This window comes from Felis catus, chromosome A3 (genome assembly GCF_018350175.1).
Source record: "Felis catus isolate Fca126 chromosome A3, F.catus_Fca126_mat1.0, whole genome shotgun sequence".
Lineage (NCBI taxonomy): Eukaryota > Metazoa > Chordata > Mammalia > Carnivora > Felidae > Felis > Felis catus.
In genome coordinates, this window is record NC_058370.1 from 137,308,761 (window position 1) to 137,330,297 (window position 21,537).

The window sequence follows — 21,537 nt, forward strand, 5'->3', positions numbered from 1 at the left end:
AAGGTCAAGCAGAATGGCTCGTTATGCTGTGCGGTCTTTGATTTTTAACTCTGAAGATAAGTTCCTGGAGACGGATTGCATATAACTTGCTAATTTCAAAATTTGGAAAGGAGAAGAACAATTTCTGAGAGTCCCTCACTCTAAACTCCTTCCTCTTTCTGTTTGCTGGTGCTTTTCCATGGGGAACATCGAGTGCCTGGGTAGCAGCCGTAGCTTATAATTTAGTGGGACGCATGCGTGCTCCCTGATGGAACTGGAACCTCTAACCCGCAAAGGCTAGAGTTTCAGGAAAGGAAACCGCACGTTCCCCCAAGCGGGTCACTGAGAGCGATGTGAAGGAGAGTCGCTCTGACTTGCGCTCGCTGTCTCAAAGACGCAACATCACAGCTCCGGAGGACGCGGCACCGTGTGATGGTCATGATTACAGGCGGGTCACCCACAGATGGCACCCCGGAAGTCTAGTTGGTGCCACCTTCCCAGCAACACGCCCACGGGGCGCAGTACCAGGGGAGCCGGCTCCCGTCGTCGTGGGGTTATGGGCTCAGGCGTCAGTGTGGGGCCGTGCGCACAGAACTGGGGGTCACTGTCAGGTGCATTTTGCCTCTCCCGTTGGTCTTCTGTTAGCAGGCTCTGCCTTTCCCCTTATTGGTTATTGATCTGCTGCTCAGAAGCGGATACTGGGCTAGGGACACAGGCACCTGTAACCCTTCACAAAGTGTCCGTTTTTGGGGCGCCAGGGTGGCTCCGCTGGTTAAGCGTCTGACTTCGGCTCAGGTCATGATCCAACTGTCTGTGAGTCTGAGCCCCGCGTTGGGCTCTCTTGTCAGCACGGAGCCTGCTTTGGATTCTCTGTCTCCCTCTCTCTCTGCCTCTCCCTCACTAATGCTCTCTCTCTCTTTCTCAAAAATGAGTAAACGTTTGAAAACACGTTCACCTTCTTCCTATTTACCTCCGTCCTGAGTGGCGAAATTCCCTCTGAGACCGCAATACTCACACTAGAGACAAGTTAGCCACAGCGATGGCCAAGAACGAGCTAAAGTCATAAGAGCACATATTTCCATACTTAGCAAAATTTCACCTTATGCTGCACGCTGACCCATTGGTTTTTTAGGGGAAAAGAAGCTACTTGAATTAACTGAGTGTTGCACATAAAATATTTTAAATGATAGGCCTTGTGTAGGGAACATGAAAGGGTGTCCGTGGTAGTGAGAATTTTGGACACCCCTGCTCTAGACGTCTCTCCATCTACCCATGCTGCACCCATCGGACTTCTTCCTTCCACTGACGGATGGCCAATCCATCCACGGAGGCTGAGGATACCGCTGTGCTTCCTCCTGCGTGCTTGCCCTCTGGCTCCTGAGGGACTCATCTGCATAAGCCCACGTGCACTCGTTCTGGAATCCCCCAGACAACTGTCCTTCAGCCTCACAGTGCCATCCACTCTGACTACATCACTCCACCGCCCTCCTTCCAAAGGTCCACCTCCCTTTTGCTCAATTCGTAGCCACTTTGTCCTCATGCTTCTCAAGTGGGTTTTCTACTCGATTCCTCCCATCTCCTTATTCCCTCTAACTGCTGGCTCCCCTGAAATGGCTTTTGACAAAGTGACTAGACGTTCACATGTTGTCAAATCCAGTACATGATACTTGAAGCCATTTGATTTCTTCTTGTTGATTCTCTCAGGAATTTTTGACGCACTGGACTATCTCTCCCGATTAAATCACTGTTCTTGGAGCTCAGGATTTCACCTACTCCCGGTTTTGATTCCTATGGCTTTTCTCTCCTTTGTTTGTTTTCTCTTCCTATTTTTCCTAGTGACTTGGGAAGCCAGTTGCATTTTGAATCCTCTCCCGCTCTGTCCTGTCATTCCACCCTTCTCTTATTTTATGGCCTCGGATAATTTTAAATACCACTTAGGTACCGGCAGATCCAAAATGCACACCTCACACTCGGACGCAATTCAACTCTAGAGGTCGTATCCCGCGCCCAATGGACATCTTACCAATATGCCTCTCCGATTTTCAAAATTATAATATCTGAAACTGAATCCTCATTTCTACCCTCTTAAATGCATCCTTCCATGCTTTTACGTCTTAAAACTCCTGTCCCCACAGTATACCTGGTCTCGGGCAATCACACCAACCTCAAATCATTTGCCCTACATTTGCTTCAACATTCGGAGGTATTTCTGAAGAACCTCTTTCCTTCACTCCAACACGTCCTACTGGCCATGTGTGTGCCAACCTCAAACCCATCCATTTCTTCTCAATTTCATAGCCAACGGCCTCACTCGCAATTTTCAAGCAATCACCCTCCAGTACACGTCCACAGACACAGAAACTTCTTAACATGTCCAAGGACACACCGTGTGACCTGACCTCTGGAATGGCTTACTTGGCATCGTGTTTCCTCGGAAGTGGGACTCACTCCCCTGCCTCAGGACCTAGGTATGTGCTGTGCCTTCAGTGTAAAAAGGGCCCCCTCTGTGTTCTTCTCCCGGCTGGCTCCTTTTATGTCATCTGGTCGCATTTTAAACGTTACGATCCCAGGGATGTCCTCCTGACCACCCACCACCCACATCTTGTGTTTTCCCTTTCACGCTGTCCTGTTTTCTTCCCCAAAGTCCCGATTGCGTACATTTGATATTTTACTCTTTTATTATAGATGTGTGCTGATCACTCTGTCTCAGAAGAGCAAAATGGTACCTGTCCTGCCCTCTAACATATCGAGCAAGGGGCTGGCAGATAGCAATTACTCGATATGTATTTGTTCAATGAACACACAAAGTAATTCGCCCATCTTCCCTCTCCAGGGTCAGCGGGGTGTGCAGTATTTTTCCCTTGACCTTTTTGTCATCTCCCTCGATGTGGAAGAAGCTGGAAAGCCCGCACACAAGATCTACGGTATGTGCCCCACCCACAGTTTCAACTCTATGCATCCTTTCCGTCCCATATAAGGGGCCAGGTTTCAAAGGACAGACGAAGACATGACGACAGGTCACGGAGAAGACAAAAGACCTAGGCTGTCAGGTGCCGTTCAGGTGTTGTAGCCCTTCAGGGATAGGTCGCCTTGCCCACGCTTTTGAGAGCGCCTCCAAGCCCAGGGCCTGTGAAAGTCTCACGTAACGCCCTCTACATGTTAGGGCCTCCAGCCTTTCTACAGATGTTATCGCAATCAACCGCTCTCAGGTTGCCCTGTGGATAGGGTTGGTATTGTATCTGTCTTGCAGATTAAATAAATAGCTGAGTCAAAAGCATCCTTGCTTTAGGCACGTTTATGCCCGAGGTTCGTCGTTCGACCCTCTTGTGGATGAAGGACATCACGAAAAGGGGTCTGTACCCTTTCTCTTCACACAGATTCCTGTACAACCTGTGCTGCTCAGCACCAAGAACTGGGCTGACATTAAGGGCCTTTCCTTTGTCCCCAGTTCTTCCTATATTGCAAGGCCAAGGATTGTACCTCTAAAATATCCCCTGTAAAAATCACATAATGCGCTGAGACCTGCCCCCTGAAAAGAGTGCGTTTCCTCGGCCTCACAACATCCTTGACAAACTGCTCAAGGTGGGGTGAGGCACGGGGTCTCAGAGGCAGGCTGCTGTTAGCACTCGGCCAGCCATAAATTAAGTGCCTGCATGCCAAGTGGGTCTTCTGTCAGAAGAGTCACAGATACGACCGGTCTCTGCCACAGATCTCGGGGGAAAAAAAAAAGAGAGTCGCATAAACAATATCATTTATGAGCTCCAAAACCGAGGCAGGCATGTAAAAACATCGGGGGGAAAAAGGGAGAAATGGGAAAATGCTACAGTAGTGTTATCTTTGAGAGGGAAAAAAAATGCACTTTATCCCAATTGTCTCCAAAATTATGCCACCAAAGGAAAGGAGCCTGTCAAATCCCTTCCTAATTAAATTCATACATTTGTTCCTTTTCAAAAATGGCCACACGCCCCATCTGCTAGTGCAGAATGCTTGGATTTTTCAGCCAATATCCTCACGCTAAACTGTGCTGCAGAGTCGAGGGGCACAGGGGCCCTGGGCGCTCAGAGCAGCTCCCTGAAAAGAGGTAAAAGAATTTCTGTTTGCACTTGAGTTATTTATCTACACTTTTATGACGAGAAGACGGAATATTGAGGGAAAGTTAAATCATCGGAGGGTTCAAGCTGCAGGCACGGCTCTGACAGGCTGACGAGCATTTTTAGGGGTATGATAATTTGGTCGAAAAGCAGTGATTCTTTTTAACAGCTCATATTAAATCAGAGGAGTCGTTAACTAGAGCCACTCAAAAAAAGTCTGAGGCACCTCACGCACATTTTCCGCGGCACGCACGTTTACTCCGTGGGTTAGTTGCCTTTGTTCTGGGCTACCGTACAGGACCCACTGTGAGCCCTTCTGCCCCCCCGAAGGACGCGGAAACGTTGCTCTACGTGATCCCCTTGTCATTGTGACCTTCTCCAGACATCTCTGTACGTTCTAATGTGACCTCCCTCCCAGCTTCGGATCAGGTGCAACCCTGTGAGTCCCACAATGCCGGTTCTCCAGAGCCATATCCTTCCTTCCTTCCTTCCACCTTCCTTCCTTCCACCTTCCTTTCTTCCTTCCTTCCACCTTCCTTCCTTTGTTCCTTCCTTCCTTCCTTCCCTCCTTCCTTCCTTCATGCTTCTCTGTCCACAAACACTCAACATTTTTGAGATCTCTCCAAATCTCTCCAAATCTCTCAAAAAATTGAGAGATTCTTCTTCTCTCAAGCCAAACGCTGTGCAAAAGCTCAAATCTCTTCTTTCTCTGGATTCCAGGTCCTCGTTACATGAGTCATTCAACCCATCAGCACATCGTAATCCATCTTGCATATGGTTTGATTGTTCCCATGTAAAATTTGTGTTGATGTATGAATTTTAATAAATCTGTAACTACATAAGATCTCATCAGGCAAACTCTGTTTAGGGTTATAATTGTTATTATCAATAATAGAATCTATAGTGAGTGCTCAGGAATCTGGCTGGAAGATTATTCTTGCTTCTAGTAGACGCTGCTGGATAAACTTTCAGGCAATTTTGTCCGCGTAAGCTGCCTGTCTTGTTATCCAATTACACACACTCACAGGCAGCACGACGTCTCCTTGACGTGCCTGAGCGTTAGAGCCCCTTCCGCTAATGGCATCGCCCTCCCCGCTCCCTTCAAAAGTTAATATCATATGCATGTTTTGGAAATAAAAGCTTTCCACGTTGCTACAAAAGGCCATATTTCATTCTTTCTCATTGCCAAGTAGTATTCCATGGTGTATATAAACCACAATTTCTTTATCCATTCGTCAGTTGGTGGACATTTAGGCTCTTTCCATAATTTGGCCATTGATAGCCTTTTGTAGCAACGTGGATGGAACTGCAGAGTGTTATGCTAAGTGAAATAAGTCATACAGAGAAAGACACATACCATATGTTTTCATTCTTATGTGGATCCTGAGAAATTTAACAGAAGACCATAGGGGAGGGGAAGGGGGAAAAAAAAGTTAGAGAGGGAGAGAGTCAAACCATAAGAGACTCTTAAAAACAGAATAAACTAAAGGTTGATGGGGGGTGGAAGGGAGGGGAGGGTGAGTGATGGGCATTGAGGAGGGCACCTGTTAGAATGAGCACTGTGTGTTGTATGGAAACAAATTTGACAATAAATTTTATATTTAAAAAAAAAGAAAATCAATATGCCATATTCAATATTTTCTGTTAAAAATAATACTTTTATTATTCATTTACTTATAAAATGTTATTATATTGAAAAGAAAAGAAAGAAAAGAAAAGAAAAGAAAAGAAAAGAAAAGAAAAGAAAAGAGAAAAGAGAAGAAAAGCTTTCTCCCTTGAATAAGCCCCTTGCAATTCTAAGTGTCAAGAGAATCGTTTTATTTCAATCATGGAAAGAGGTAAAAAGTTGTCCTCAACATAAATCTGGAAGGTAATGGATGGATATATGGTAATAACTAAACCTTTAGGCAGAAGAGCAAGAGACATCTGAAAATGGGGCTCTAACCGCCACCCCCCTCCATTCCGTTTCTCTCCAGAGCTCCTCGTGCACACCTTTGGCACATTGCAGGGACCTCCTGACCCATCCTCTTGTCATCTGACGCTCACCTTAGCAGCCTCTTAGTGTCAAAGCCTGATCTGTCTCCCGACCTCTCCAGGTTCCATCTGCTGTCCCCTCTTTGGCCACCAAATGGTCCTCTTTCTTTGGGTCACTCCTCAGCCTCTGTCCAGACACTGTTTGAGATATTTCATGCATCTGGTAGACGTCGGGCCCGAGGTAGGAATGCAAGTTTCCCTGCCGTAGAAGTACATACTCTGCTTACAAACACATCTTGAGCGGCTTGCCTTGAGGTTCTAGGTTCTCCTTCTCAGCAAGAAGCCCTTGTGCAATGCAGTCTTTTCAGCGAGGCTGAAAAAAACCACAATTTGGCCTCAAAGTAGGACAATTTTGTCTCCTATGGGCTTACTGGGCCATGTGTCGTACATGAGTCGTGCTTACTTATGCCATTGTTCTGCAGATCGCCATTATTACGTTTCCCAGAAGAAGGAACTCTTGAGGTATAGTTGCCTCCTGGGGACAGCAGACATGATATCAAGATTCAGAGGACATTACTGTCTTATTTCTGTCTGGCCCACTGAGCGGCAGAACGCACATCCTGCAGCGAAGCAATGCCCACAAAGGGATAGACTCCAGGTGGCCACATTTCCCTAATTCAGGTGGGACATTGTTCCCCGGATCCATTGTTCCGTGGAGCTGGCTGATGGTGGGAGCTTGTTTTCCTCTGGGCTTGGTCCCTGAAAGCAGGAAGTGAGCTGTTTATCCAGACAATGCAAAGAAACAGAAACAAAGGATCCGGGTATCTGAGTACACGTTTTCTTTTCCAAATGATGGGAAATACAAAAACAGCAACACATTTTGCTCTGAGGGGAAATAGAACCAAAAATTTCAAGGCCACCTGCTGTAAATGAACTCACAGCACAACTAGCAGCTGTAAGAGTGGCTTAGGAGGAAGTTTTCTAGAAAAAAATAAAGTTTTGGTCAAAACTCCTTTGCAGATGGAAGCGAATGTTTAATCTTACGTGTAAAGATTATTGTACCTATGCTTGTGCCTAACCAAACAGGCTCTTGAAATTGCACTTTGTTACAAATTGGTAAGAAATAATTACAGTTCTTGGTAAAGTTTCTGGGCATATGTTTGGAGTAAAGGTTATCAAGACAGAAACTAATAATGAATTCTAAATGTTCATCATAGTCTACACGATCTTCTCGATGTTCACATTCATTTATTATTATCATCTTCCCAATAACCCCGGGGTTTCAAAGTATTACTTGCATTTGAAAGAGGGTCTGAAGCTGAGAAAACTGAGTAATTCCTCATGTTCGTGTGATTGAATGGTCATGCCAGGACTCACTCGGTTCTGTCTGAGTCTATAGCATTGCGCCCGAATCGCACGTGCCAGAAGGCTCCAGAAGAAACTTGCATCCCATTTGTTTCATCAGCTATACAGCCTTTTCTAAAAATTCAACTTATTGCTTGTAAAGTCTCAAGAAGTGTATTCCTATCATTTTAGGCATGCCCGCCATAAAGGAATCACTAACTGTTCTGTTTCAAACTCTTCAGCGCATTCAACTTATCCAGCTCGGCCACCACTCGGTCCCATGCCCCACGTCACTGAAATGCGTTGTTAGTCAGGTTAATTTAGATTATGCTGCAGTAACGAATGATCCCCCAGATGTTAGTGGCTAAATGCACGGAAGTTTACTTCTCCTTCACAATGTGTGTCACATATTATGTGGCGGGAAACTCTGTTCCTCCCAATCATCCAGGAGCCCAGGCTTAAAGAGGAGCCAGTAGCTTGTAGATTCCCGTGTGAAACCTGGGGCCTTCTTGGTTGTCCTTGTGGGGGAGATAATATTAAAGTATTGAAGTACTCTGGCCTTAAATGGCACATCCTGTCCATCTGTCTCTCCTTCTCTGGTTGATTGATACTCCATAAAGCAATTTTTGGGTCACAACAGTAATATGAAAGCAGATAAACTCAGTTTATCATTATAGGACATGGAAATTAAGAGAGAGAGAGATTTATGTTATTTTAATGAGAGGATAGCTATTTCCAGAAATCATTTCCAACTTCAAGCATGCATACGTTATCGTGTTTTTATAAATCACTTTAGTACCTGGATTAATTGAAAATATATGGATTCTTCTATCTATTTCTCCACTAAATTTGTTTTTATATGCTATTGTGTTTTAAACATATATAGAAGATCCTGTCTTACACAAATAAGGTGTGGAAAAACAGGAGTATTTTAATGGCCTTTTCTGATAATTGATGGTATCCTTCCTTAATACTGTACCAAAACCCAGCAAGTGGTAGTTTGATATCTGGTTGCAAAGTGGAATCAGAAACCATACCAATCAACTTTGTGCACAATCCATATGTCTATATTACATTTTGAATTGTCTTTACATTATTTTAGATTATTACAGATACAAGTTATTCACTTGAAAGCTCAACGTTTATCACACTGTATTTTGTCATGCAGGAGAAATACTAAAAGCATACTCATCATTTCGCAACATAGACTACTGTTTTTAATTTTTTTTTCAATCTTTATTTTTGAGAGAGAGAAAGCAGGGGAGCAACAGAGAGAGAGGGAGACACAGACTCCGAAGCAGGCTCCAGGCTCCGAGCCATCAGCACAGAGCCCGATGCGGGGCCCAAACCCATAATCAGTGAGTTCGTGACCTGAGCCACAGCCGGACGCTCAACTGACTGAGACACCCAGGCGCCCCTGGTAACATAGACTATTAACTAGACACATCTCCAGTGTGAAAATGTAATACTGCTTCTTCAAGGAGATCCTTACATCAAACTGTGTTTTCCTTTGTTTTTTCCTCTCTGCCTGGTGCGTGAAGGTGAATAAAATAAATGGCGAAAAGGACAGTTTGATTCTAACTAAGGCGCTAGCAATTTCACCCACCAGAGCAAATAGCAACACAGTGAAACAGGCAAATTATATTTTATTTTATTTTATTTTATTTTATTTTATTTTATTTTATTTTATTTTATTTTATTATATTTTATTTTATTTTATTATGTGTTTTATTTTATTTCTTATCATTATTGCTTTAATTTAAATCCGTTAGTTAACATACCGTGCAATAATGATTTCAGGAATAGAATTTAGTGATTCATCACTTATATATAACCCCATTGCTCATCCCAACAAGTGTCCTCCTTAATGCCCATCACCCCTTGAGCCCTTCCCCCCATGCAACACCCCACCAGCAACCCTGTTTATTCTCTGTATTTAAGTCTCTTATGGTTTGTCTCCCTCTCTGTTCGTATATTATTTTTGCTTCCCTTCCCTTATGCTCATTTGTTTTGTTTCTTAAATTCTACATATAAGTGGAATAATATATTTGTCTTCCTCTAACTTGTTTCACTTAGCATCACACCCTCCAGTTCCATCCACGTTGTTGCAAATGGCAAGACTTCATTCTTTGTGATCACCGAGCAATATTCCATTGTATATGTACATGACATCTTCTTTGTTCATTCATCAGTCAATGGACATTTGGGCTCTTTCCATACTTTGGCTATTGTTGATAGTGCTGCTATAAACACTGGGGTGCACGTGCCCCTTCAAATCAGCACTCCTGTATCCTTTGGATAAATTCCTACTAGTGCAATTCCTGGGTCCGAGGATAGTTCTGTTTTTAATTTTTTGAGGAACCTCCATGCTGTTTTCCAGAGTGGCCGCACCAGTTTGCATTCCCACCAGCAGTGAAAAGAGTTCCCCTTTCTCTGCATCCTCGTCAACATGTGTTGTTGCCGGAGTCGTGAATTTTAGCCATTCTGAGTGGTGTGAGGTCGTATCTCATGTGGTTTAGATTTGCATTTCCCTGATGATGAGCGATGTTCAACATTTTTTCATGTGTCTTTTGCCCGTTTCTTCACTAGATTATGTGCTTCTGGGGTATTGAGTTCTTTATAGATTTTGGATACTTTTATCCAATATGTCATTTGCAAATATCTTCTCCCATTCTATCAGTTGCCTTTTAGTTTTGCTGATTGTTTCCTTCACCTTACAGAAGACTTTTACCTTGACGAGGTCCCAATAGTTCATTTTTGCTTCTGTTTCCCTTGCCTCAGAGACGTGTTGAGTAAGAAGTTGCTGCAGCTGAGGTCAAAGAGGTTTTTGCTGGCTTTCACCTAGAGGATTTTGATGGCTTCCTGTCTTACATTGAGGTCTTTCATCCATTTTGAGTTTATTTTTGTGTATGTTGTAAGAATGTGGTCCACGTTCATTCTTCTGCATGTCGCTCTCCAGTTTTCCCAACACCATTTGCTGAAGAGACTGTCTTTTTCCATTGGATATTCTTTACTGTTTGGTCAAAGTTTAATTGGCCATACATGTGTGGGTCCATTTCTGGGTTCTCTATTCTGTTCCATTGATCTGAGTGTCTGTTCTTGTGCCAGTACCATACTGTCTTGGTGATTACAGCTTTGTAATACAGCTTGAAGTCTGGAACTGCGATACCTCCAGCTTTGATTTTCTTTTTCAGGATTTCTTTGGCGATTCAGGGTCTTTTCTGGTTCCATACAAATTTTAGGATTGTTTGTTCTAGCTCTGTGAAGAATGTTGGTGTTATTTTGATAGGGATTGCATTGAATGTATAGATCGCTTTGGGTAGTGTCGACATTTTAACAATATTTGTTCTCCAATCCATGAGCGTGGAATGTTGTTCCGTTTTTTTGTGTGTTTTCTTTAATTTCTTTCATAATCTTTCTATAGTTTTCAATGTATAGGTTTTTCACCTCTTTGGTCAAGTTTATTCCTAGGTATTTTATGGGTTTTGGTGTACATTTTAGTATCATTATGAAAATACTTTCTATCTTACAGGACCTCTGAAAGTATCTCAGGGATATTCCCCTTGGTGGGAGGGCTCGAGTGGGGAAATCACTTTGAGAATCATTGACATATGCACAACATTTGCTTGAGGTATAATCAAAGAAATGTAAATTATTCCTAAAATGACATCATCTTCCTCTAGGTTAAGTTAGTAAGATTTATTGCCACAGTAAGAGACAAGTTGGATAGTTCTGAAAACTTTATTCCCACACCTTTTCTTTTTTAGCTTCAACTGGGTCTGCAGTTAGTAATAATTATAAAAATTATTTAAAATAGTTTGGAACCAGAGAATAAGGCAAAAAACTCATGTAGCCTCATTGTTTTTGTTTTTGTTTTTTTCTAATGGAGTTGCTTTTGTAAAAAGATAAACTTTTAACCAAACCACTATATATTTAGCTCCTTCGACACGACTTAGTAAAAGCGATTAATAAATAAAGGTGAACACTGACTGAAATAAAAACTCCCAAGAGCGGTGCAAACAGAGAGGTAGGAAGGGAAAGGACTTTTGTCAATAATTATCTGTTCTGGTGAAGCGTTAGTTTTCAGATAGTAAGGGCCCCAATGGATTGATTTCAGAAAACGTGCACAGCACAATTTCAATTATTTTTCCCCCAATCACACGCAGCTGTGTGAAGAGAGACAACTGAGCCTCAGGTGCCGAAAAGTACGTATATTACTGAAGAAGTTGGGAAGATTAACTTCAACAGTCCATGGAAACATCAGTCCGATAATATTATACTGATTTCATTCATTACTATATTCACTGTGGATACACTATTACTGTAATAACCACACTGCACATGTTTTGCGAAGTTTTTCCAATCTCATTGGCTATTCTGCCCTTGCCCAGTTTTATGGTGAATAATAAATCACATCCCAAAGACCACTGGTTGCAACTAAGATGCAGATCGAAACTTGAGGCCTTGATAGTTTTTGTACCAAACTGAGCTAACCAGACACTGCAAAGAAACAACAGTCCTCCAAATTTAAAAAGCAATGAAGCATTCATGTGGGGATGGCAGCGATTAAAATCTTAATGTCGATTAGTGAATATTTAAAAGATCATTAAAATAATAAGGGGTTAAATGAACCTTTCAAGGCATGTAAGTCAAAATGTTCTAGCAAGTTCTAAACATCCATCTTTTCACATCAGCAGCATGCTAAACATACTATGACATCCAAACGAACTTAGACTGATGCTAAATGAAGAAATAACACTAACTTTACTAGTCTCTAAAATGTTCTGCTTTCCCATAGGTCATGGGCTTGCGATCATGAGAAGCCAGTGGGACCAGTGGCGTCCAACTGAGCATCAACACAGGCAGAGTTCAGGCCAGTGTTATTGGAATCGCCAGGCTTTCTAGGGGCAGTGTAACAAAGGACGTTATCAAGAGAGAATGATTTGCTTCGGCGAAATTGATCACTGACCCGAAATTGTTTGGAAGGGAATACGCCATATATTTTATCATAGAATTATAAAACAATCACGTATCGGCTGGATCTCTTCTGTAAAACTGGTGTAACATTTCAAGAATTTCTCCTTACCCAGTGTTTTAACGAGTGTGATCAGAATTACACAGGCCCCACCTTCAGAGCCTCTAATTGAGACAGGAGCTCCGGAAAGGATCATGTCGGATGACTCCGAAGTCAAATATATGCACATACACGCAGCTCACAGCTTTTGTGTTTCTTTGGAGGATGCATTATTTGAGAGTTCATTGGTGACCAGAGCTAAGTTGGTCATGTTTAAAGAGAGAAACGATACATAAAATCCTAACGCATGAGCATTGTCATTATCGCAAATTCTTCGGACAGTACTCATAAAATGATTTTTGCAAAAGCAAGCAACATTTTACCACCTCCAGTACGTGGATAAATGTAGTTGAGCTCTAACTTGATGGTCAACCTCACTGCATAAATGGTTAGAATCTCAGACTTCCGAATCAAAGTATTTGGTTCAAATCTTACCTGCGTTCTTTTTGGTCGTTCTAAATTTTTTTTTAACATTTATTTATTTTTGAGACAGAGAGAGACAGAGCATGAACAGGGGAGGGGCAGAGAGAGAGGGAGACACAGAATCCGAAACAGGCTCCAGGCTCTGAGCTGTCAGCACAGAGCCCGACGCGGGGCTCGAACTCACGAACCAGGAGGTCATGACCTGAGCCAAAGTCGGACGCTCAACCAACTGAGCCACCCAGGTGCCCCTTTTTGGTCACTCTAGATGGGCAAATTACTAAACTTGACCGAGTTTCAGTTCTATAATCTACAAATTGGGGCTACTAATATCACCTTCCTCCGTGGGCCATGATGACATTAAGTGAGACACTTGACACAATGTGCCTGGCACATAGTAAGTGGTCGATGTACTTAAAACATTATTATTAATGCTTGTGTATATAAAAATTGTGAAGCTTCACCCTAAAATAAATTTATTTATTTATTTATTTATTTATTTATAATTGTTTATTTTTGAGAGAGAGCAAGAGAGGGTGCACATGACCAGAGGAGGAGCAGAGAGAGAAAGGGACAGAAGATACGAAGCAGGCTCTCTCCTGATAGCAGTGAGCCCAGATGTGGGGCTCGAACTCACAAACTGTGAGATCATGACCCGAGCCAAAGTCAGACTGAGCCACTCATGTACCCCTAAATTAATCTCATTTATTTCTTTCCTTTATTACTTTTTTTTTTTTCGTTTAGAGAGAGCACGAGTTGGGGAGAGGGACAGAGGGACAGGGAGAGAGAGAATCTCAAGCAAGGTCTGCATTCAGCTTGGAGCCCAACTTGGGGCTCTATCTCATGAACCATGAGATCATGACCTGAGCTGAAACCAAGGATTGGATGCTCACCCGACCGAGCCTCCCAGGCGCCCCTCCCTAAAATGTATTTAATACACTTCTTGTAGCATTTAATTACTGCCAGACACTCCTTAGCTTCTGAGGAGACAATGGCTAATAGGACATAAAATGTGTTCTCTGGGAGTTTGCACATGCGCAGTGGAGAAGACAACAGAAAATAATGGAACATGTCTAGAATACAATGTTAGAAGTAACAAATGCAATGAAGAAAAAAAAAAAAGCAGAGTGAGACAGATACAGAGTGGCCAAGGGTTCTGTTTAAGAAGGTCTTTCAGAGAAATCTCTGTAGAAGTAATACTTGAGCAGATGACCTGAGTTTACCAGAATTCTTGAGTCTTAGAAAGCTCCATGCAAATGCCACGTGTCCCAGCCCTAGGACACCCCTCAAGCTTATTCGCCAAATCAGCGCATCTCAAAAAAGACATCTCTGACACGTGTCAGTAAATTGTAATGAGCACGCGTGGGCAAGGATTCTACGTCAACGTTTGTCTTGGCAAGTTAAAATGTCCTATGCGCTCCACATTGCTATTGAAATCCATATTAAATGAAAAGTATTCTTGCTGTTGTGAAATGCACGCATGTGAGGACACAGATACGGACCCCTCTTTGGAGACATTACGCGTCAGAATGCACTTTGTGTTGATTTAAATGCTCACACGGCTTGTTAGCAAAAAATTGAAAATTCGTTTTGAAAATTCATTTGGACAGTAGCAAGTGCGGCGTTTTAATTATTTTATTTATTTTCCTGAGACAACCTGCGCATCTCCTGCGTTGCATCTTTCCAAATCTTTGGTAGCAGACACCTTGCAGCATCTAAAGCAGATGGCCCACGAATTTTAAACTCCCATATTAACCGAAAATATTGGAATACGGTAAAAGTTGAATTAATAAAACTCTACGCAAACATCCAACAAAAACGAGCGCCTGTGCCAAATTCAATAAATACTCAGGCGGAGCTCTCCACGGCTAGGTCCTGCACAAGTTGCAATAAATCTATTCTTCAGGGCTTCTGTGGGCCTCAGCATGGAAGCCAGATGGAAAATTGTACGTAATATGGCCCTGGGAAGATGGGGCGTATTTCTACCCCTGTTATCAGGTTCCCGGGCTCTGCGTTTAAGCTCTAACAGGGACAGGTCCAAAGCGTGAACTCTATGATTTGCCTGCAAAGATATGGTGCATAGAGTACATCGGCATTCTGGAATGGACCATTCCTTGTTGAGAGGGGGGCTGTCCTGTTGACTGCAGGGTGTTTCGAGCAACCGTGGCCTCCACCCACTAGAGGCCGGTAGCACCCCCTTTGCCTCGAGTTGGGGCGATCCCAAAGTCCCCAGATATTGCCCGATATCCACTGGGGGGCAAAGAGCATCTGTTTGAAAAGTGCTGTAACAGAGCTTGTGTAAATGACACTCTGAGGGCTACTGCGTCACAGGGACCACACCCAGCAGACACTGGGTTTACCAGATGCCAATGCCTTTAAAGGATATTTCATTTTTCATAAAAATAAAATGTCACACAACATTTATTTGCCTGCCATTATTTTATATTTTTAAATTCAAGCCAAAGTTCCTATAAATGTTTGAAAGAAAAACTGAGGAATCCCAATATTGCCCCCCTGTATTTCTACATTAAAGTGGCAACATACATACGTGGCAGGAATAAGTAACAGAATGATGGAGCCAAAAGGGGGTATTTCCTGCCTTGTCCTTCTGCCCCGTCTACCACTCCTCTGCTAGGGCTCCCATTCAACATCTGGTAAGCTGTACCTGGTCGTGTTGGCCCCAGAAGAAACGGACGTCTTCCAGCACGGTGACTTTGTGTTATTCACCCAGAACACTGATCTCTAAACCCATGAAGGCACGAGAGACATAATCCAGCCACTGGTAAAAACAATGGACATCTCTGATCAATGATAGTGCACGCATCTCTTGGCGATAACAGCTTTTTAATTTACACGCAACTAGAAGACATCACTCTCTAGTAGTAGAAATTATTGTTAGAAATAAATTATTGTTTCAGGTTCTATATTTTCAAGCGAGACACAAGCTGATACGGTTAAAATATTGTCTTCTTAATTGTTATGTTAATTAATAGCAGAACCAGATTGCCAACCTAGCCCGTTAACACTGAAAACACAATGCCTCGTCAGTTAGAAAAATGAACCTCTTGCAATAGAGATCATCTCATCAATCCAGTAAGGAAGTGTGCTCCCGAGCAGAGACCGTGGGCATGTGTGGTTTTTCTGCACAAGCTTCCACCTGCCTCTGAATCTCAGCAGCTGGCAAATCCCAAGGGATCTTTACAGAATCAGTCTATCAATAATTGGTGATAGATTCAATCTGCCAGTTTATTTTCTCGTGTTCTCAAAAATACAGTGAGTGTGTTGAGGAAAATTAAATGATGTGTGTTCTAAAGCCACAGGCCCAGAACATGGTGTTGCCAAACTTTAGCAATGATAGGCAGAGGGTCACCTGGGCGCCTCGATTGGTTAAGCATCTGACTTCGGAGCAGGTCTCACTGTTCGTGGGTTCGAGCCCCCCATCAGGCTCTGGGCTGACAGCTCAGAGCCCAGAGCCTGCTTTGGATTCTCACCTCCCTCTCTCTCTCTCTGCCCCTCCCCTGCTCACACTGTCTCTCTCTCTCTCTCTCTCTCTCTCTCTCTCTCTCTCTCTCTCTCTCTCAAAAATAAACATTAACAACAACAAAAAAAGAACTGATAGGCAGGGATCATTAATTACTTCCTCTGGGTTTCTCCTCATTCACCCAATGCCTGACGGGAATACCAATCGCCCAAATATTCCAAGAGTTGTGAGTCATATGTGAATTGTTTTATCAGTTATCAAACACAAAAAAGTCAAATTTATGACCCAGACTAAGATACACATTTATACATAGTGGCAGGAAGGAACTATGGATTCTGATTTACAAGTCCTCCTCTATCAAAGCAAGGCGGAGGCAGCCAACACAAATGTAAGAAGTATGGGGTTTAGCGCAAGACACACGAGGCTTGAGCTCTTTTTCGAGAGATTTGCGTATCTATTATTCTACTTGTATGGTTTGGAAGTGGAATTTTTCCATAATAACTACTTCTTTATTAACAGCAACATTAAAAGCATAGTCATACACTTAATATGACTAATGAGAAGAGAGGTTCCAGACCAAAAAGTGATAATTCAGCAATTATAGGTCCTTCGTAAGCAAGTGGTTTAGGCACAGAATGAAAAAGGGTAAATATTAAATGTTCTAAAGCTTCCTTTGGAGCCTGTCGGGTAACGTCAATGGTAGCCTCAAATCGGTTTTGTGACCGCAAACTGATGTCTGCTGCAATGTGCCCTTCCAACATAAGTTTTATTTGGATTCAAATGTGGCCACACCGAAGATCCTATCATAGGATCAAAATGAGTCCGTATCAGCCCCGCCTTGAATCTCAATTGCCATGTGCCCGCTGCCCATCCATGAGTCTCTGTTCATAATCACACCCCTCTCTCGTGCTCCTGATGTGTACGTACTGTTACCTGAACATCCTACAGCAACTCTAACTCCACTGTGCCAAAGTGGATTAATCTTCTTCCCTTGCTCATGATGTCTCTTTTCCATTCAGGCACGGGCTCCAGCCATGGGCCAAGTTGGACATAAGAGTCCTTCTTGATTCTTTCTCCACCTCCTTTCTCCCCCACCCTCCATATCCCACCTTGCAATTCTGCTCATGATGTATCTGTCTGATTTTTTCCAGGTATGCTGACCCAAATGCCCTCTCCACATCTCCCATGACCGCCTAATGGTTGTCCCAGACCTGGCTTCACCAACGCTCACCATTCTCTACACTGAACTCTCAGAGCGTCCTTCTCAAACAGAAGTCTGATAACACCACTCTGTTCTTCAACTTTCTCATTGGCTTCTTGCTGTCTTCATAGCAACTTTTATTCCCCCGGTGTGGTGTGCAAGGCCTTCCCTGCCCAGTTGCCCTGTAAGGGCTCAGCCCTGTGCCCAGCACCCCCTTGAGTGGAAGGCAGCATAGCTCAATCTTTGCCCTTTTGCTCAGATGCCACTCTCTCTCACATCTGAGCGATGCTACCTCCATCGAGAAGGTTCTTTCCCTCCCTTCTCCTCTGCTACCTGGTAACCTCTACCTGTTAGAAAAATAATTAGTGCTAACTCTGTGACACATTATTGAGAATTCCCCACGTGCCCTCTACCTCTCCTGTCACACATTCAAATCACTGAGTGAACGTCCCCACTCAGGGATATGTGCTTCTGCACTGGACAGATGTGAACAGAAGGTTCAGAGGAATGTTCTCCCCAAATGTCAGATGACTCACAGGTAGACTTAAACACAGGTCTCTGACTATGAAATCCTAGCTACTTCCATTATGCCAAGCTGCCTTTCTGAAAATCCAAGTAAGTATGATCTCATCCAGGAAGTCTATCGTGATGACTGCTGTGCACTGAATACTACGGGCCCGTGAACGGAATTAGTGCCCTTATGAAAGACCCCAAAGAGCTCCCTCCTCCCTTCCCCACTGTGAGGACACAGCAGAAGGCGGCCGTCTGTGAACCAAGAAGGGGACCCTCACCAGACATTGAGCGCCCTGGCAACCTGATCTTGGACTGCCAACCTCCAGAACCGTGACAAATAAATGTCTTTCAGACTTTGTTACAGTAACAAACCAGCTAAGGCAATGACCTCCATGATCTGTGCTCACAAGCACATCTCTTGGGACATCTTGCTCGATCCTCTGTACACACGTCCGCTTGTCTGCATGGTGAGCTCTGTGGGGAAGGTGAATGTGCTGTTTTTACGTGCCCCTCACCGACCAGCACAGCTGCCCTAGGAATCTGAAAATACCGAATGAATGTTCGAATGAATACATTCATAGATAGAACCGGATAGAAAGCTGGAACGGAGCGTGAGTGATGGCTCACAATGTGAACATCTCCATGGTGAAATAAAGCCTTCCATCACCTAGGGACACCCACGTGAGCACACACTCACGTGTATACACATCATCAGCGCATGTTCCCTTCTGTAAGGCGACGCTCTTGGTGTTACAGAAAGAACGTGTACTGATTATGTAACTTAATAATATATTAGGGAGACAGTTGGGAGGTTAAAGTTGTCGGAAAACCAGACAGGGTCTGTGTTAGCTCTCTGCTTTCTAAGTGGCTTTAATTAAACCCTGTACACGCTGTTCCTCGTCTCCCCTTTCTGTGTTTTGGATTCTGTCTCAAACTAAGGAACTACAATCCTAAATGAAACGCGCAGCCCAGGTAGAGAAGTCAGGGAGCCAGGGCTTTTAGAGCAGGGCTTCCTCTGAGATCGTTATTATTTCTCTTGCCAAACAGGCACCTTTTCGATGCGGTTTCTGTCTCCGTCTTAACCACGTTCACACACTTCCCCACAGACTGACATTTTCCTCCAGATATCTCCCTAATTACACGATTCATCTACCACTTGAAACACCCTTACTTGCACATACCTCTTAAGATTTTTCTTCCCGGTGCCCAGAAATGTCAATTAAAGAGCTTCCAGAATGCCGTCTCAGGACCTACCTCTAGTCATTGTCCCTCTGAAATCAGAATTTGAAAACCATTGCGTGTCAGGTTGGCAAATATCTCCGCCACCACGAGTCAGTGTGTTACAATTAATATTTCAAATCAAAAATGTTAGCATGCCGAATATCCTTCAAGGGAATCGTTTACTCTCTCAGTGCATCCGTGTGATTTAATCAAATGTCAGTGTGAAATAGGAAACGCTGTGTCTGGGGGCTTTGGGTTGACATTTAAATTCCATTCGTATCTACCTGTTGTAACATGGACTTACACAGTGAAGAAACCAAGGTTAACCATCTTTTGAAATAAGTGAAAAGTTACATAACTTTTACCTAAATGATAAAGACCTTTAATAATGAGGACTTTTTTTACTCTCGACTCTACAGTGCTTTCTTATGTTTTGTTATTTGTGGCATTTCAGATTTATCTTGTGGAAGGGAAGAACCTTCTGTGTTCCTCCCTGTGATCCGTAGGGAATGTTCTGCCAGCTGGACGTGATTTTATAGCCAAGGTAAGAACTACTTTTAACTGGCCAGAATCCTTCTCAGGCTCCATCATCTGGCTCCTTAATATAGGAACGTTAATGGTGATCAAGAGATCACTTCTATTTCCATTACTTTAGGAAGTCTAGAAGACCTTGGCCAGCGACCTTCCTTTCTAAGGCTGATTTTAGCCACCAACCTTTCCGAATTTGAAGGTGTCCCTCGGAAGTCAGGATTGGTAACTCGGTGTAGATCTGATTCTAAGCACAGAGGGCCAGCAAACTCACACACATGAGGAGACGGTCAATGTGAGGAATAGAGCGGTGTCAACGCGTGAGCTTATGGCATCAGAGTGTGGTGATTCCAAGGGGAAGAAAGCGTGTGGCTCAACATGGGATCAGCCAGGAATCTGGCAACACTGGGCTCTTCCATGGGAAAGACTGAGCCCGATATCCTCTTGACCTGTTTCTTGGAGGTTTTAACAGATCCCGCTTGCAGAATCGGGCTTATTCATAGTTTTGGTTAAGCAAGCAGAAAATAAAATGGTTATGACTGTGCAGACTTTTTAAAGAAATTGAATACGAAAAACACTCCCTCAATTACAAAGTACCTTCCGTTTTCCCTTTTAAATGTGCAACCACACTGTCTATTTAAAGTTGGCCATGTCTAACTAACATCAATAAGTAATTTCTAGGGAGTATGAATTTTTTTTACCAATAAACGTTAGAGAGTGGGGGATTTTCTAAATAAATCAAATTAAAAAGAGGAAATTGAAGTGGAGAAAAAAACCCAACAATGTTGTAATGAGTTTGATACATCAAACCGTACTGTCGGCTCCTTGATGGGCATCCAGGATTTGAGTCACACATTTAATTCTCAGTTTCTCTGAAAGCAAAGCGAAAGGAAGCAAGTGATTATCAATATCTAAGTGGAAACTCACAGCTCAGGAGACACGGTTCCTGCCTGTGCCTTGACTCCACAACACCATCTCTTCTCTGTGCACTGGAGAGAATTCGGGTAATTCTCCAGAGTGCTCTCAGATTCAAACGGATCATTATCTGATAGTGACTCATGAGTTACCTGTCTAGGGCCTTCCTCCCCTACTAAGACACAGACTCCATGATATCAGAGGTTTTGTTTTTCGGTTTCCATTTTGTTTACCATTTCATCTCCTGCGCCTAAAATGGAACCCGGCACAAAGTAGGTAATCAACAATCATTTGTTGACGGAAGGCGGAAGTGAATGAATGTCAATAGTTTGAATTTCCATCTGGCTCGGCTCTTGAAGTGGCCAAGGGGCGGCCGGGGTTAACACAGCGTGCCAGCCGAGGGGCGGTGGCGTGGCCTCTCTTCTAGACCTGCCTTTCATGCACCAGGACCCTTGGGACGTGTGCCTTCCAACGCCATCTGTTTCGGCGTCTGTGAGTCCCCATCATCTGTGACCCCTGAATTGATGAGTGTGTACCTGCAAAGTAGGCATCTGTGTAAAACTTCCTGGTTGAAACTGAATGAGCCGGTCGCTCATATCTGGGCTTAGGACAGCCCTTGGTGAAAGTCACGGCTGACTGTATTTGTTTTCAGGGATTCCCGTGCCTGCTGTCACCGCGCTTTCCCCCTTGGTCTTGCACACCTTCTGCCTTTATCTTTCACCCTGACTCCAGAGTCCATCCCCCACGACCCAGGGGGGTGTGCTTTCTCCCACGCCTCTGCACTCAACCTTCCTGT

The 21,537-nt window shown here is 43.5% G+C and overlaps 1 long non-coding RNA gene across 8 annotated transcripts in view; it reads left to right on the forward strand.

The window, feature by feature from the left end:
- The window catches only part of LOC102899312, a 33,669-nt gene that overhangs the window by 11,292 nt on the left and 840 nt on the right, over window positions 1–21,537 (forward strand). For 2 of the 8 annotated variants that reach the window (XR_006596064.1, XR_002741359.2), the window contains exon 6: window positions 2,813–4,909. This is a non-coding gene — a long non-coding RNA (uncharacterized LOC102899312). Of the gene's footprint in view, window positions 1–2,277; window positions 4,910–17,514; window positions 19,843–21,537 lie in introns of those variants that run through there. The other 6 variants (XR_006596063.1, XR_006596065.1, XR_006596060.1 and 3 more) reach the window with 6 other exon arrangements.